The sequence below is a fragment of the Cetorhinus maximus genome, chromosome 19 (genome assembly GCF_964194155.1).
Source record: "Cetorhinus maximus chromosome 19, sCetMax3.hap1.1, whole genome shotgun sequence".
NCBI lineage: Eukaryota > Metazoa > Chordata > Chondrichthyes > Lamniformes > Cetorhinidae > Cetorhinus > Cetorhinus maximus.
In genome coordinates, this window is record NC_135897.1 from 49,300,212 (window position 1) to 49,314,911 (window position 14,700).

The window sequence follows — 14,700 nt, forward strand, 5'->3', positions numbered from 1 at the left end:
AAGTGGGACGAAAAGGGAACAGACACCCAAACCCCACCTGAGGAGTGTGAAAGACACCATCTCCCCATTGCTTTCACACTATCTTGAAACTCTTCAAAGGTTTCTGAGATGAGACATCAGAGTGACTACAGTAGACATGGTGATCGAATTCCTCTGCAATAGACTGCCAGCAGGGCTTTTAAGAACTGTTTTACGAAGCCAGAGAGAACAAAAAGAGAGATCAGAATGCTATACTGAAAAGCTACAAGAATGCTGATTCTCTCTTTCAAAAGTGTTGCGATTGGATTTGCAAAGCAACCATCCTGAGGAGAGAAGTCTACTGCACATCGAGACATTTTCGGAATAAAACAAATTACCTAGTTCTTTTTTAATTTGGGAAGTTGTGTCAATAAACTTATCTTGTTCTTTGTTTAAACTCAGAAAAACTGTTTGGCTAATTCTTTATAATTTGAATGTGTACATAGCGGGACTCCTGAAGTATTGGCAAAATGCAGCCTTGCTAAATTTTAAAAAACCCTGTTACGGTCAGACTTGGAGTGGTATAATAGGGAAGTGATTTTTGCCCTTCCTCACTTGGCCATAACAGAAATTTGGGGGCTAACAACCGGGATACAATCCCACACACAAGAGAATTGGGGTGGGGAAAGTAAATTGTTCCCTAGAAGCAAATTAATAAAAAACCAACTGCCACAGGTTTTCTTGGGTTTACAATACTTAAATGGAAAAATGTCCACATTCAATGACAGTACCTTTCTAGAACAGATAGAAATGACATTCGATAATTTAAAAATTCTGTCTCTTGAGGAGTTACAAAATGTAGCTAAGGAGCTGGAGTTAGACTTTCTCCCAAAAGCCAGGAAACCTGAAATTTTAAAACTAGTGGCCAGGCTGCGAACATGGAGAAATTGCAGCAGCCTACCTTTAGCAAAATTACAGCTAGAATAGAAATGGCTGGAGCTAGAATTCCAAGCTAGTGAGAGGAAAGAGAAAGAGGGAGAGGAAATAAAAAGAGAGAGAGGAAAGGGAGAGAGAATGAGCTTTCCAAAGAGAACAGTAGAAAAGGAAGATAAAAACATTTGAATTGCATGGGGACAGGTTCCCTGTGCCCACTGAAATGACCCCCTAACTCAGGATGGAGTACCAAATTATTAAAGTTTGCCCATTTAATCCCTAAGTTTAATGAGGAAGAAGTGGAAGCCTTACTCATCTCTTTTGAGAGAGTAGCTCAGCATGTCAGGTGGCTAGTAGAAAGCTGGACTCTGCTACTGCAAAGTAAGCTATGAGGCAAGGCTATTGCAGTTTACTCCCTGTTGCTTGATAGAAGTTCACCAAACTATGAGGTGACAAAGAAAGCTATTTTAGGTGTGTACAAACTGGTGCCGGAGGCGTACTATTAGAAATGCTGTACCTCTGAAAAGAGCAGGACCAGACGTACATTGAATTTGAATGGCTTAAGCAATTCGTGGTTTACTGGTGGATACGAACGCTTAAGGTCCAGGCCACATATGCAAACCTTCGAGAAATAATGCTCCTTGAAGAGATGAAAAATTCACTCCCTCTCCCTATAAAAACGCACATATAGGAATAGAAAGTGGCAAGAACCAGACAGGTAGCAACTCTGGTTGATGATTATGAGATTGCCCACAAACCTTCATCCCAAGGAAAACCCTCCCTAAACACGCCCAGCAACCTCAAAAGGATAGGAGGTAGGAGAGTGATAGAAAGCTAAGCACCCATGGGAGAGAAGGGATGGCTGGAAACACAGGGACCACTCCACTCCTCAGACCAGAAAGGATAGTGTTGAGAAAAGGAATGAGGCTCAAAAGCCTGTGTGTTTCAATTGTCATAAGGCAAGACACCTTTGCGCTGCTGGTTGAAGGTTATGGGGAAAGCCAGTAGGATTTATTGGGACACATAGGCCTTGTGCAGAACAAGAGAATCAGGCAGAGAACATAGCAGACCAGACTGTGGCTCTGACCACAGCAGCAAGTCCCTGTGAGCGCACTCCTGTGAGTGCAGGTGAGTTTAGCAAAGTCCCTGAGAGTTACAAAGATTTTGTGTCAGAAGTAAAGGTTTCCCTATTTCCCCAGAACAAGGCAAGTAGGCCCATGGTCATACTTATGGATATTGGGGCTTTCCAATCTCTACTGTTGGGAAGAGGCATGACCTTTTCCCCAAAGAGTGTAGTACAGGCCAAAGTGCTGGTAAAGGGTATCAAGGGAGAGTACATGCCCATACATGCACCTGGAGTGCAACCTTATTTCAGAACTGGTGACTGTGGGTGTTGTCCCCAGTTTACCTGTCAACCTACCCCTCAGCAATGACCTAGCGGGATGAAAGATAGTAGTGTCCCCAGTGGTTTTAGAGATGCCGATTCAAGCCAGGGAGACAGAGCAGCTGCAGGAGAAAGTCCCTGGCATTTTTCCTGACTGCGTGGTAACCCGGTCTATGGTCAATCAAGCCCCGTCAGAAGAGACCAAACCAGCACTGCAGACAAATGGCCCTGCCGTCTGGTTATCCAAAACATTTTCAGAAGTTTAGAAGACCCTAATGATGTAATGAGTAGACTTTCCTTGGTTGCGGCTCAACAAGCCGACACGGTGCTAAAAATGTTAGCACAGACTGCCCAAACCAAAGTTGAAGCAGAGGGAGCTGTGGAGTGCTATTATTTTAAAACTGAGATACTGATGAGGAAGTGGAGACCCCCTCACAAACAGGCAGGTGAGGAGTGGACAGTGATCCACCAGGTAGTGGTGCCGCCGAGTTACTGAGGGGAAATATTGAGGCTAGCCCTTGAAATCCCAATGGCTGGACATGTTGATATTCAAAAAACCTGCATAAGCCTGCATTTTTATTGGCCACATCTCCAGGAAGATGTGGTGGCGTTCTGCAAAACCTGCCGCACCTGTCAGGTAGTGAGGGAACCACAGCCTGCAATAAACCTTTGATTCCCATACCCACCTTTGGGGAACCCTTCAGCAAGGTGCTGAAAACAAACGGGGGCTACCAGTACATTCTTACTATTATGGATGTGCCTACCCTATTTCCAGAGGCCATTCCCCTGAGAACTATCTCTACCAAGGTAGTGGTGGAGGGATTAAGGCAATTCTTTACCCGATATGGGCTGCCCGCCAAAATCCAAAGAATTCCAGGAAGTCATGGGTAACCTGGGTGTGACACAGCTAAAGTTCTCAGCATACCACCCACCGTCACAAGGAGCTTTAGAATGACACCACCAGACCCTAAAAACAATGATCAGGGAATGCTGTCACAAGTACTCCCATGACTGGGATTTAGGACTGGGTTTTCTTCCGTTTGCCACAAGGGACTCACCCAATGAATCCACCGGGTTTATCCCTTTTGAATTAGTTTACGTATACCAAGTAAGGATTCCCCTGAACCTAATCAAGGAGAAATTTTTAGAACAGAAGGAAGAAATCTCCATGTTACTCTATACATCTGTGTTCCATGAGCGGCTCACAAGAGCCTTTGATGTGGGTCATGAGCACTTAAAAACCTCCCAAACAGCTATGAAAAAATGGGCAGACAAACATGCCAAAGCCTAAACCCTTCAGCCAGGAGACTATTGCTGTTGCTCCTACTGATACAGGGTGAATCCCTAAAAGCTTCGTTCAGTAGCCCCGTACAGGGTAGCAGAGAATTGGGAAGGTGAACTATCTAATCAACACCCCGGACCGTAAGAAAAAATCGGCAGCTGCGTTATGTCAACATGTTAAAGCAGTATCACAGCTGGGAAGGCGACAAGCAGGTAACAGTCTACCAAATAGCAAAAGCACTGGAGGACGAAAAGGACAGTGAGGACGAATTAGGGGCAGGACTGGGTGATGCACAAATTGAACCCCTTACCATCCAGTTACCAAATCAGAAATTTTAGAGAAATTAGACTCCATACTCACCCATTTAAATGTGGAACAAGGAAGCAAACTGGCAAGTCTGCACACTGTGTTTAAGAGCATCTGTAGAGACGAGCCCAGCTGCACCACTTTAGCTCTACATGAAGTGGATGTAGGAAAGACCCCTCCCATTAAACAGGATCCCTAACATCCAGGTCCAGAGAAACTGACCCAGGTCCGGGAGGAGATCAAATATATGCTGGTGCACAAATTAATCAAGCTCAGTAACAGCAGCTGGAGCTCCCCAGTTGTGCTCGTGCCTAAGCCGGATGGCTCCACAAGGCTCTGCATTGATTACCGGAAGTTTAATGCAGTAACCAAAGCTGACTCCTACCCATAGCACAGCCTACATTACCAAGATAGGCTTCTTAAAGGGATACTGTCAAGTGCCTTTGACCACCTGAGTGAAGGAGATCTCAGTCTTCTTAAGTCCAGATGAGCTATGCCAATGTCGAGTCATGCTGTTTGAACTCTGAAATGCCCCAGCCACCTTCCAAAGGCTGATTAGTGGTAGGCCTACCTAACTGTGCAGTGTACCTAGACAACCTATTGTATACGGTGACACCTGGAAAAGTCAACTAGAACAACTGGAAGCCTTCTTCCAAAGGCCACAGTCAGCTGACCTAGTGGTCAACCTGGCAAAAAGCAAGTTCGCTAAGGGTCAGATGACCTACCTAGGACATGTAGTGGGTCGAGGACAAGTACTGCCCGGAGCTGCGAAGGTACAGGCAGTAGCGAATTTTGTCACCCCTACAACAAAATGGGAAATAATGTGATTCCCAGGGATGTGTGGTTTCTACCTCAAGTTTGTCTCTAACTTCAGTACTATAGCTGCCTCACTAACAGGCCTATAACATAAAAAAGCAAAGGTAGTGCGGACAGAGAAGTGCAAAACAGCTTTTGAGAAGCCGAAAGCCATTCCAACAAACAAACCAGTGTTCGAAGCTCCAAACTCCAACAAAGCATTTAAGGTAGCTGGTGACCTCTGGGTTGGGGCTGTCCTATTCCAGGACGATGAATCAGGTATAGAGGCACCAATCGGGTATTTCTCGAAGAAATTAACACCAGAAAAACTATTCCACTGTGGAGAAAGAAGCCTTAGAATTATTATTAACTCTCAAACACTTTTGAGATATATATCTGAAATGGATACACAAAGACCACAGTCTATACAGACCACAATCCCTTAACCTTTGTGGAAAAATTCAAAACCAAAAACACGGGACTATTTTGTTGGAGTTTGTTCCTTCAACAATATCACTTAAAATTATCCAGATTGTAGGGAAAAATAATGTGATTGCAGATGCTCTGTCCAGAGTTTAAAACCTGCATTGGATTGCAACTCAAACCTCAACAGAGCAGACCTGACTGAGTAAAAAGGAAGTTGTGAGGGTGTGGATGAATGTACATGTATAGGTTTTGTTTATTTTTTTCTTTTCTATTATTATTTGTGCTTTTGCCCAGTCTTGGAAAGAAAGGAGAATGAATCTCATTTTGTTCCGCGTGGTGCAGAAGTGCTATAAATTTCTAATTCTCTTTTTTCTGGCTGGATTTAAAAAGAAACTTTAATCCTATTAAGACAATGAAGGACTGCTAGCCAGCCAGAATATACAACTTGCATTTCACCCAAGTGGGAAGAAAAAGGAACAGACACCCATAAGCCCCCCTCCCCCCGAGGATTGTGAAAGACCCCATCTCCTGTTGGCTTTCACACTATCTTGAAACGTTTCTGAGATGAGGCATCAGGTTGCAATTACCTGTTCTACATGGTGACTGAATTCCTCTGGAATATGCAGCCAGCAGGGCTTTTAAGAACTGTTTTACAAAGCCAGAGGGAACAAAAAGAGAGATCAGAATTTCTGTGATGCAAAGCAGCAGGCTACAAGGAAGCTGATTCCCTCTCTCTTGCTCAAAAGTATTGACCCAGATTTGCAAAGTAACCATCCTGAGAAGAGAAGTCTACTGCAAACCAAAACCTTTTGAGAATAAAGCGCGGAAATTTGCTCCATACAACTACACCCAGGAATTCAATGAAATAAAACGGCCGCAATGTGGAATCACTGCATTGAGACCAGCCAAAGCACAGTTAACTGTATGATCCTTTGATTAACTTCTTCACAAACTATAAAACATCTTCAAGCCCATCATCTTATTCTACCATCTGTAATAGTGTGTGTGTGTGTGTGTGGGCCCAGGGAATGTGTGTGATATATGAATGGTGGTTGCGATTTACCCAGATTTTTTTTTAATTTGGAAAGTAGTGTCAATAAACTTATCTCGTTCTTTGTTTAAACTCAGAAAACCTGTCTGGCTAATTCTTTATCATTTGAAAACGTACATAGTGGGACTCCTGCAGTATTGGCAAAACGCGTCTTTGCTAAATTGAAAAAAAAACACTGTTAACGGTCAGACTTAGAGTGATATAATAAAGGAGTGATTTCTACTCCTCCTCACGTGGCTGTAACACTCAACAATGAATCATAATTCCAATGCACCAAGTATTGTATTGATCAGTACTTAGTTCTAACTAGTAAATAAAACCAATACTTTTGCATCATTGCAAATATGTTATGTTCCAATGGTTGTCAGTCCCAATAGGAACAACAAAAAAATAAAAGCATGCTCCTGTTTTTAGAACTGAGCAGGACCATGTTCTTAACAAAATATGCATATGAACTTTCTAGTAGATACAATTGGATACTGAACTGAAGCTAAATCTGACCATTTCTTTCTCTTTCCTAGTCTATGTGACTATGATTTTAACTCCAGGTGGGTTTTGAGTGGGTAAGTGAAGAGATCAATTAGAAATTAACCTGCTACAGAAGAAAACAGATCCTAGATATTTTAACTCTCAGGTCTCATTATAATCTCACCAGTGACACAATGGGAAATACTGCCCACTTTGTCAGCATAATCTTTGGAGATCAACCCTAGAAGCCTATTTAAACCAGAATGACCTCGTAAATCAAGGCTGTGCTCTCATTTGACTGATTTCGCTTTGGAGTGGATAAAACTAAAAACTGTTTCAATATGTCGAAGGCACGCTCAGGAGTTTTTTACAATTCTTTCAAGGGAAGTGGGTTTGCTGGCTAGGCCAGTGTTTGTTGCTCATCCCTTTTTGCTCTTGAGAAGGTGGTAGTGAGCCGCCTTCTTGAACCGCTGCAATCCTTGTGTAGGTACACCCACTGTGCTGTTAGGGAGTTTCAGGATTTTGACCCAGCGACAGTGAAGCAACAGCGATATAGTTCCAAGTCAGAATGATATGTGGCTTGGAGGGGAGCTTGCAGGTGGTAGTGTTCCCATGTATCTGCTGCCCTTGTCCTTCTAGGTAGTAGAGGTCATGGATTTGGAAGGTGCTATCAAAGGAGCCTTGGTGAGTACCTGCACTGCATCTTGTAGATACTGCCACTGTGTATTGGTGGTGGAGGGAGTGAACATTTAAGGTGATGGATGGGGTACCAATCAAGCGGGCTCTTTGTCCTGGATGGTGTCAAGCTTCTCGAGTGTTGTTGGAGCTGCACTGATCCGGGCAAGTGGAGAATATTCCAACACACTCCTGATTGTGCCCTGTAAATGGTGGACAGGCTTTGCAGAGTCAGGAGGTGAGTTACTTGCCACAAAATTCCCAGCCTCAGGCCTGCTCTTGTAGCCACCGTATCTACATGACTGGTCCAGTTCAGTTTCTGGTCATTGGTAACCCCTAGGATGTTGATCATAGGGGATTCAGCCACGGTAATGCCATTAAATGTCAAGGGGAAGTGGTTAGATTCTCTCTTGTTGAGATGGGTATTGCCTGGCACTTGTGTAGCACAAATGTTATTTGTCACTTATCAGAGCAAGCCTGAATGTTGTCCAGCTCTTGCTGCATATGGACATGACTGTTTTAGTATCTGAAGAGCCGCGAATGGTGTTGAACATTGTGCATTCATCAGTGAAAATCAGCACTTATGATCTTATGGAGGGAAGATCATTATGAAGCAGCTGAAGATGGCTAGGCCTAGGCACTACTCTGAGGAATTCTTGCAATGATGTCCTGGGACTGAGATGATTGGCGTCCAACAAACACAACCATCTTCCTTTTTGCTATATATGACACTAACTAGTGGAGAGGTTTCCCCCTGATTCCCATAGACTTCAGTTTTGCTAGGGCTCCTTGATGCCACACTCAGTCAAATGCTGCCTTGATATCAAGCGCTTCCACTCTCACCTCACTTCTTGATTTCAGCTCTTTTGTCCATGTTTGGACCAAGGCTGTAATGAGGTCAGGAGCTGAGTGGCACTGACGGAATCCAAACTGAGTGTCAGTGAGAAGGTTATTGCTGAGCAAATGCCACTTGATAGCACTGTTAACGACACCTTCCATCACTTTTCTGATGATCGAGAGTAGACTGACAGGGCAGTAATTAGCTGGGCTGGATTTGTCCTGCTATTTGTGGACAGGACGTATCTGGGCAATTTTCCACATTGCCGGATAGATGCCAGTGCTGTAGCTCTACTGGAACAGCTTGACTCAGGGAGTAGCTAGTTTTGGAACACACAATACACTTCAATACTATATGTTGTCAGAGTCCACAGTCTTTGCAGTATCTAGTGCTTGTTTCTTGACATCACGTGGGGTGAATAGAATTGAAGACTGTGATCCTGAAAATAGCTAACTCAGTAGAGATCAGGAGGCTTGGAATTTTGACCTGGGTGTAGGTACATGTATGAGTTAAAAAATGAAAATATGCAGCATATTGGGAATCCAACTTGGACCCACCGACTTCCCGTTTTGAGATTCTTGGGAAACCCCCAAGGGACAAATAACATAGGTAAGACTGGGAAAGAGGAGCTGTTTGGGGATTATCAGGAACTAGGAACTAAATTAAAGAACAGATCCTCAAGGGTTATAATCTCCAGATTACTACCCGAGCCACGTGCAAATTGGCATAGGGACACGAGAATAAGGGAAGTAAACACGTGACTAAAGGTGCGGGAAAGAGGGGTTCCATTTCGTGGGGCACTGGCATCAGTATTGGATCAGGAGGGATCTGTACCATTGGGACGGTTTCCACCTGAACCAATCTGGGACCAATGTTCTAACGAAGAGGGTAAATAGGGTGGTCAACAGGACTTTAAATTAGAAAGTGGGCGGGGAAGGGAAGGGTAAAACTCCAAGAAGTATGACTAATGGGAAACAAAGCAGCAGGTTAGCATGTGGGGAGGTGGATTCAACCTCATGGAAAATTATGAAAAAACTGAAAAGAAAGGAGAGCCCAGGAGAGGCTATTAAAGTCTCCAGAACACAAAATAGGACAGAGTGTTTGGAAAGGGCTAGGAATCTAACTTCAAGCACATCAGATAAAGGGACGACAATAAGGGGGATGGGAAATACAGGACTGAAGGTGTTGTAGCTGAATTCACGCAGTATACGAAATAAGGTAAATGAACTTGTGACACAGGTTGAAATGGGCAGGTATGATGTGGTGGGCATCACGGAGACATGGCTGCAGGGGGATCAGGATTGGGAGCTAAATATCCAAGGATATACATCCTATCGAAAAGATAGGCAGGTTGGCAGAGGGGTTGGGGTTGCTTTGTTAGTAAGAAATTAAATTAAATCGATAGCAAGAAACAACGTAGGGTCAGATGATGTAGAATCTGTGTGGGTAGAGTTGAGGAACTGCAAAGGTCAAAAAACCATAATGGGAGTTATGTACAGGCCTCCGAAAAGTAGTCAGGATGTGGGGCACAAGATACACCAGGAGAAAGAAAAGGCGTGTAAGAAAGGCAAGGTTACAGTGATCATGGGGGATTTCAATATGCAGATAAACTGGGAAAATCAGGCTGGTAGTGGATCCCAAGAAAAGGGATTTGTGGAATGTCTACGAGATGGCTTTTTGGAGCAGCTTGTGGTGGAGCCCACTAGGGAACAGGCAATTCTAGATTTAATGATGTTAATGAGGCAGATTTGATAAGGGAGCTTAAGGTGAAGGAACCCTTAGGAGGAAGTGACCATAATATGATATAATTTACCCTGCAATTTGAGAGGAAAAAGCTGGAATCAGATGTAACGGTATTACAGTTGAATAAAGGCAACTACAGAGGCATGAGGGAGGAGCTGGCCAGAATTGACTGGGAGATGAGCCTAGCAGGAAAGACAGTGGAACAGCAATGGCAGGAGTTTCTGGGAATAATTTGGAAGACACAGCAAGAATTCATCCCTAGGAAGAAGAAGCATACTAAAGGGAGGATGAGGCAACCATGGCTGACAAGGGAAGTCAGGAACAGCATAAAAGCTAAAGTGAAAGCATACAATGCGGCGAAGAGCAGTGGGAAACCAGGGGATTGGGAAGCCTACAAAGACCAACAGAGGACAACTAAAAAGGAAATAAGGAGGGAGAAGATTAAATATGAGGGTAAACTAGCCAGTAATATAAAAGAAGATTGCAAGAGTTTTTTTTAGGTATATAAAGGGTAAGAGAGAGGCAAAAGTGGACATTAGGCCGCTGGAAAATGACACTGGAGAAGTAGTAGTGGGGAACAAAGAAATGGCCGCGGAACTGAATAGGTACTTTGCGTCAGTCTTCACAGTGGAAGACACAAGTAACATCCCCAAAGTTCAAGAGAGTCGGGGGGCAGAGGTGAGTATGGTGGCCATTACCAAGAAGTTGCTAGGAAAACTGAAAGGTCTGAAGGTGGATAAATCACCTGGACCAGATGGATTACACCCCAGAGTTCTGAAGGAGATAGCTGAAGAGATAGTGGAGGCGTTAGCGGTGATCTTTCAGGAATCACTGGAGTCAGGGAGGGTCCCAGAGGACTGGAAAATCGCTAATGTAACCCCCCCAGTTTAAGAAGGGAGTGAGGCAAAAGACGGGAAATTACAGGCTGATTAGCCTGACCTCGGTCGTTGGTCCATTATTAAGGATGAGATTTCAGAATACTTGCAAGTGCATGGTAAAATAGGGCAAAGTCAGCATGGTTTCATCAAGGGTAGGTCATGCCTGACAAATCTGTTAGAATTCTTTGAGAAGGTAACGAGTAGGTTAGACAAAGGAGAGCCAATGGATGTTATCTACTTGGACTTCAGAAGGCCTTTGACAAGGTGCCGCACAGGAGGCTGCTCAGTAAGATAAGAGCCCATGGCGTTAGAGGCATGATAGTAGCATGGATAGAAGATTGGCTGTCTGGCAGGAGGCAGAGTGTGGGGATAAGGGAGTCCTTCTCAGGATGGCAGCCGGTGACTAGTGGAGTTCTGCAGGGGTCAGTGTTGGGACCACAACTTTTCACTTTGTACATTAATGATCTAGATGAAGGAACTGAGGGCATTCTGGCTAAGTTTGCAGATGATACAAGGATAGGTGGAGGGACAGGTAGTATTGAGGAGGCGGGGAGTCTGCAGAAGGATTTAGACAGGTTAGGAGAATGGGCAAAGAAGTGGCAGATGGAATACAACGTGGGGAAGTGTGAGGTTATGCACTTTGGTAGGAAGAAGAGGCATAGACTATTTTCTAAATGAGGAGAGAATTCAGAAATCTGGAGTGCAAAGGGACTTGGGAGTCCTAGTCCAGGATTCTCTTAAGGTTAACTTGCAGGTTGAGTTGGTAGTTAGGAAGGCAAATGCAATGTTGGCATTTATTTCGAGAGGACTAGAATATAAAAGCAGGGATGTGCTGCTGAGGCTTTATAAGGCTCTGGTCAGACCACATTTAGAATATTGTGAGCAATTTTGGGCCCCGTATCTCACGAAGGATGTGCTGGCCCTGGAGAGGGTCCAGAGGAGGTTCACGAGAATGATCCCAGGAATGAAAGGCTTAACATATGAGGAACGTTTGAGGACTCTGGGTCTATACTCGATGGAGTTTAGAAGGATGAGGGGGGGATCTGATTGAAACTTATAGGATACTGAAAGGCCTGGATAGAGTGGACGTGGGGAAGATGTTTCCATTCGTAGGAGAGACTAGGACCCGAAGGCACAGCCTCAGAGTAAAAGGGAGATCTTTTAGAACAGAGATGAGGAGAAACTTCTTTAGCCAGAGAGTGGTGAATCTATGGAATTCATTGCCACAGAAGGCTGTGGAGGCCAGGTCATTGAGTGCATTTAAGACCGAGATAGATAGGTTCTTGATTGGTAAGGGGATCAAAGGTTACGGGGAGAAGGCGGGAGAATGGGGTTGAGAAATTTATCAGCCATGGTTGAATGGCGGAGCAGACTCGAAGGGCCGAATGGCCTAATTTCTGCTCCTATGTCTTATGGTCTTATGGACAGGTGGGTCTGCACTTTAAATATTCAAAAGGGCAATCAGCTGAAACTTCAACTCTGCATTTACGCACATGGATTTCCCAACTTGTCTGAAAATTACCAAGAGTCAATAGGCAAGAGCACCAGGAGGATGGACAGGCTGTTAATTGACAGTTTGGAAATCCCTTAAATACTGCACGAGGACAGCTACTTCTTTGCTTAATTGAAAGGCTTTTCCTCACAGGACTTGCTCTGAGAGTGCGCTTAATCTGCCTTGGAGGTAATTTCCAAGATCTTGGAGGTTATTTTGCTTCATTGGACTTTTTTGACTTTGTATGGCTCACTGTATAATAACTCAGCCACCTGCCTCAGAGGCTCCACTGGGGTGTGCATATCTCAGCTGGTGGAGGGTGCACATGAGCCACGTGATGGCGCTTCCTCACAGTACGAGGACTGCTCATCCCAATCCTACACCATCTCCTGTGCTACTTTTGAATTCTGCAGGTGATCATATTTCAGTTACATGTGACACCAAATCAACGAGTGATTGTTTTGTTCTATTTGGCAGTATGATATGTAATTTTGTCATCACGTATCTGGGAGGCCACATCTCTCCATCCCCAATGGCCATTCACTCTGACAGTCTGTTGATTTCTAGTGTGTCATCCTCCAGAGTGGTCAGAGGGTTAATTACTCGAGGGAACCCCACCACTCTGCTTCTCTGTCTCTCCCTGCTGTTTTGTGATGCCTTCTCCTGCAAGTAGAGAGTTATGAGTGTAAGAAATCGATTATGATGAGAGGATGGAGTGTGGTTGTGAGGGATGGGAATATGAGGTGGTGATCTGAAAGAGAAGAGCAGCAACTTGTGTTAGTCTGTGAAGTGTTGAGTGGAAGAAGGCCAGTGAAGTCAGAGTGAGCGGGTCGGTACTTGAATGTGGCATGCCACTCACCTTTCCTGCCCTGATGAGGTCACTGAACCTCTTTTGGCACTGTATCCATGACCAAAGGACCACAGTCCTGCTGCTTAACTCTTCATCTTATTTTTGGAACCTGGTCTCTTCCTCCGTCTGCTGGTAAGAGTATCTCTCTTTGCAATCCTACAGCCCCCTGCAGACCTCCAAGGATGCCTGGTTGGGAAACCTGGAAGCACGATGCTAGTGCCATGGCCGAGTTAAAAAGCCACTCCACTAACCTTCAGGTTCCCAATCTGCTGCAGGGCCCCCCAAGTTGAGCAAGTCCATCCATTGAAATTCTACCCCACGGATCAAAACTTGAGTTCTTCAGATTTTTGACTTCAGCACAACCATCCAGTGCCAGAAGGATGTACTTTTACCTGTGTTTTTTTTGTTGCGAACTTTTAAATATATCTTATACTGTATATACTCGAGCAATAGTCGATCTCATGTAAAATTTGACTCCTGGCCTTTGGCCAAAAATCCTTAATTTTTCATATACCCTGTTTAAAAGTTGACCCCTGATTTTCCAAGGGCACTCTGCTCCGTCTCTCAGCTCACTGCCCCACTCTGTTTTCAGAGTAACACAGCAGAGACCTGGATTTGAACCAGGAGCTTTTTGATCTTTCTGCAACGGTGCTAGATCAGAGTGCAATTGCCCACTGAGATATTGGGGAACTTTAGTAAAATTTTAATTTTTCATTGACATGATGGGCATAGGACTGGAACAAACTGCAGAGTCAGTGTGCACAGTGTGTGAGCCGCAAGTGTATTAAACTTTCCCAGAAACTGAACTAAGCTCACTGAACTGTCATGAATAGTCCTATGGTCTCATCGGGAAAGAAAAGGGATTATTAAAAACTTACCTTTTTATGCTTCCTTCTTGCTCCTTGTGAGCTGCAAGCATCTGGAACTGAGAGACTGAAAACCCAGCACGGTTCTCTGCTGGATGTGTGAGCCACAAGCGTTGGTAGTTGAAAGTAAGCCCCTCGAAAACATTACCTGTGTAAAAGTTGACCCCTTAACCTTTTGCCTAATAAAGGGTCTCAGAAATTCTACTTTTACATGAGTATATCCTGTAATTGAATTTGTGTCTTCCCTGGTTGTACTTTCCATTCCTGAGACTAACCGGACAGGATTTTCCTGTAAGTTTTGGGACACCAATGATGGGGCCAAATGGGGCTACTGAGCCCACACGTGCTGGAAGCCAGGATGAGGGAGCTATTTTCATGGAGGCAGTCTTCTAATTGGCCATCTTCACACTTGCATTCCTATTCAGGATGGTGGGCAGGCTCCCAATGCTGCTGGTCCAATCACAGGACCGGCAGCTCTAGAGTCTTGGCTGCCCACAAGTAAGAGAGCTTGAGGATGCTTCAAAACAGAGACACCCTTGGAGATATAAATTTAAACTATAAATTCAGAGGGGCCAAGCAAGCCCCTTGAAGTGGGGGGGTGGGGGGAACCCTCCGATAGCAGCATTTGGGCTGCTAGTGCAGTCTTTGCTGCCGGAGGATCCCCCTTTAGGGGATATCTCCTGCAGCTCCAATGGCCTCCCAGTGCAATGGAGAGCATTTCCGCTATCTGCAAAATGCCGGTGAGCCAGAAAAAC

General features: G+C 44.6%; 1 protein-coding gene across 1 annotated transcript in view; it reads right to left on the reverse strand.

Annotated features, from left to right (window-relative positions):
• Window positions 1-14,700, reverse strand: part of LOC144694192 (spermatogenesis-associated protein 16-like) — a 231,216-nt gene that overhangs the window by 137,441 nt on the left and 79,075 nt on the right. The window lies entirely within an intron of this gene.